Source organism: Psammomys obesus, unplaced genomic scaffold, assembly GCF_907164565.1.
Source record: "Psammomys obesus unplaced genomic scaffold, mPsaObe1.curated_primary_1811, whole genome shotgun sequence".
In the NCBI taxonomy this organism is placed as follows: domain Eukaryota; kingdom Metazoa; phylum Chordata; class Mammalia; order Rodentia; family Muridae; genus Psammomys; species Psammomys obesus.
This window is the reverse complement of record NW_026596091.1, coordinates 11260784-11264348: the sequence shown is the minus strand read 5'-3', so window position 1 is coordinate 11264348 and position 3565 is coordinate 11260784. Positions and strand designations below refer to the sequence as shown.

The 3565-nt window shown below is 54.2% G+C and overlaps 1 protein-coding gene across 1 annotated transcript in view; it reads right to left on the bottom strand.

The window, feature by feature from the left end:
• Tmcc3 (transmembrane and coiled-coil domain family 3) overlaps nucleotides 1–2585 on the bottom strand; it is a 251773-nt gene extending 249188 nt beyond the window's left edge. Inside the window, exon 1 of the mRNA XM_055627782.1 lies at nucleotides 2286–2585. The gene's annotated coding sequence lies outside the window, so the exon portion shown is untranslated. The remainder of the gene's footprint in view (nucleotides 1–2285) is intronic.
• Between the last annotated feature and the right edge of the window lie 980 nt (nucleotides 2586–3565).

Sequence of the window (3565 nt, the reverse complement as noted above, 5' to 3'; positions counted from 1 at the left end):
AAGAAAGAAAGAAAGAAAGAAAGAAAGAAAGAAAGAAAGAAAGAAAGGAAGGAAGGAAGGAAGGAAGGAAGGAAGGAAGGAAGGAAGGAAGGAAAAAATCAAAACAAAGACTTTGGATGCAAACATAAACAAAAACATTAGCTCTGGAGAAGAGGCTAGTGAAGACTTGGCATTGCAGTTTTGTGACCTGCACATACCAGCCTCAGGTCCTGATCCTCTCAGGTTGCTACAACAAAATACCACAGCCTGGCCAGCTTATAAACAACAGAAATTTTTTTCTCACAGTTCTGAAAGCTGGCAAATTGCAAGATCAAGTTCCCTGACAGATGCAGTCTGACAAAGGCCTGGGCTTTGGTTCACAGGCTTCTTCTCTCCTCATCCTCCATATCTTCACACATCACTGGGGGGAGGGGGGTATTGTCTCGGGACTTCGAAGTGCAGACGCCATTTGGAAGGGTTCTGTCTTCAAGATCAAGCACTTTTCAAGGTCTTACCCTTTAATACTAACAGCCTGAGGATTAGAATGTCAACCTTTGTTTAAGTGATGCGACAAAACAGTCCAGGCCAGACTTTCACCTTGAGAAACTCAGTTACTGGGCAACTTTGTACATTCCCTTGGCACCTTCACCTTCTATTTAGTAAGGTAGCTTCTCTCTCTCTCTCTACAGAGACAAAGCCTTTAGCCATCATGTTTCTCAAGGGCTCTCAGAGCTTAGAACTATGCCTGTACATAGAAGGTGTGTAACATGTCTCTTACGATGGGAGAAGGGTTAAAAGACTGACGACTGAGTTCCAGCCCTAAAGGTTGACTTAAAGGGAAGTAGAGCCCAGGGATTTGCATTTCCAGCCAACATCCATTTTATCCCAAGACAGAGAGTACGCAATTCACATTTTAATATACACTGGCCAACACCCTCCACCTCCAGCTGGCAATGTCCCCTCTAAAAGACCCAATTTAAGCCTGTATCTTGTCCCAGGTGTGGGGTGCTTTAGTTACTCTGGTGATCTCTGAATTTGGAGTTCAAAAACCTAATGCCACTAAGGCCACTTGTTCTACACCAGCGCCAGGTAAGCCAGGCTGGCTGGAATCTTGTTTGCCCCAGAAACACCTGAGAGGGTTTGGATGTGATCCAAAGGTAAACAGGTAAATTTCCATGTCAGCTCACTCACGCATTTTCAGAGAACTGGGACTGGTTGTATGTCCTCCAAATATTCTACTCCCTGATGACAGACAGACAGACAGACACACACACACACACACACACACACATTACTTAATTCCAGCACCATTAAAAAAACCAAACAAAACAAAATTACTAAACAGTAGAATAAACAATAACAACAAAAAACAGACCAGAGTTCTCTTTAAAACATCCCATCAGCTTAGAGGCAGAAATGGAAACTGCCGACCAAACCGACAGATGAATACGTACCTTACATACATATAAACTAACCCCAAAACTCCAACCCAAAGAAAACATGGGTCCTGGTGGCAAAGGGGCTCACTCTGCTGCTTTTGTAATTTCTCAGCCTTGCATCTTCAGAAAAAAAAAAAGGCTCACTAGTTCCTTTCTTAGTACCTAACCCATCACCAAGGTTAGGCTCTCCAGGAGAGCTTTGGAGAGTACCCAGCAAGATTTCTTTCGGTCCCCCCCCCCCCACACACACACACACATTTCTACACTAGAAATGCTGAGATTCCCACATTTGGTTGAAGCAACCTCCACCCCACCAAGAGCACACCGGGGCTGTTAACCCACACCCATATGTACTTTGGCACCCCCAGACAGGTTAGCTGTGGTTGCCCTGGGACCCGTCCGCTCTCTGGGGCTGCCAAGGGGATGCCCCCTGCAGCTGAGGCTTTCCCTTTTCATTTTCATCTTTGCAGGGCGAGAGCCCCTGCTGGAGATGGGCAGGGTGAGCTCAGAGCCCCTCACACCTGCTGCCTAGGAGGCTGCGGCGCGGGGCCGCCTCGGGAACTTCGCAGGGATGGGCTAAGCCCCCTGTCCCGCATGGGGCGGGGGGGACTGACGGGAGGGGACCACCGCCCTCACGCACCGCGCCTTCCCTGCGGCTGGTCCCCCACCCGGACTCCGGGCGCGCTGTTCCCATCCACCTCCTCTGGGCGGGCGCCGCAGGAGCCCAACCGACGCCGGCAAAGTTTCCTTGGCCCGCGGGCCCAGGCCCCGAGGTGGGGACGAGGCCGGAGGGGTCACGGGCCACCGGGCCACCTCGCTGCGGCCATCCCCACTCTTCCCGCGCTCGCCCCAAGCGGGCACACTCACCCTCCGCATGCTGCTGGCCTCGTGGGCCGGGCGGGGCGCACGGGGCCGGGCGGGGCTCGCCGGGCGGCGCGGCGACCGGCGACGGGGCTGGCGCTGGCCGGGACCGCGTCTCAAGCCGCGCGCACCCGCTTCTTCTCGCTCTGGCCCTCGCCTCGGCCTGGAGTTGTGCTTCGATCCGGGCGGGAGCCGGCTCCCAGGGCCGCGAGGAGCCGGACGCCCAGCGGGAGAAAGTTCCAGCCGCGCGCGGGGCGGGTGCGGGAGCCGAGAGGGAGAGGGAGTGACAAACGGGGAGCGGGGGCGGCGATGCGCCACCCCCGGAGGACTTTGGTTTGCCCATCCCACGCCAAAGCCACGCGCTTATCAGTTCCTACTCTAGAGGTTCCGTGTTTGGGGAGTCCTGGGCGTTCACCGGCCTATAGTTGGGGGGGGCAGTATTCGCGGAGGGGTAAAAGCTGAATAGGAAACGCGGGGTCACATCAGGGCTGGGGGAGACGGCCACCGCCTGCAGCTTAGTCGGCCTGGTCCCCGCCTGGCAAAGCTGCTCAGCAGGGGGCAGCCCCTACCCCCGACCCCGGCCTGCAAAAGCCACAGGTCTACCTGCCGGCCAAGCTGTCTCCCAACGCACAACCTCCGCGAGCTTCTCCACCCCTCCCCCACTCCTCTAACCCGCTCTGGAAGATCATCGTCAAATGCTAATTTGGGGTGTGAGGGGGAGAGCGCATAGTTCCCCAACCCTAAAGTAGATCCAGGATGCGACTGTGCCGGACGGAGGGCAGGATGGACCCCGGCCTTTCTTCTGCTTTGACTGCTAGCAAAGTAAAGCAAACAGTGCAGAATCCAAGGCCGCTCGAATCCCGCAGCGAACAAATACGCCTTGTTTGCCGAACGACCCTTTGAAAAGCTTGCAAAGAAACGCACGTGTTGGCAGAGCCTGCCGTGGCAGGTAAACAGGGGGGCAGAGGCAGGGGCGCGAAGGCTCGCGGCGGGTAAACATCCTGATGAATGTTGCCGCCTTCACGCTGCCTGGATGCCGCGTATTCTGGCAGATCACCACTCATCACTGCTGTCAAAGAAGTGCCGCTATAATTTTCTAGCGTCGATAGACTGTCAGCTGCAAAGAGACCATAATATCACACAGACTAAGTACCCTGGTAATCTAATGAATAAAACCATTTTGTCTGGTTCTCTCTCTGGTATTTATCAGCAAAGATAAGGGAGGACTGACGGATGTCTGGTGAGAGGATGAAGAAAGGAAATTAATGAAGCCTGCTACTTCCCTT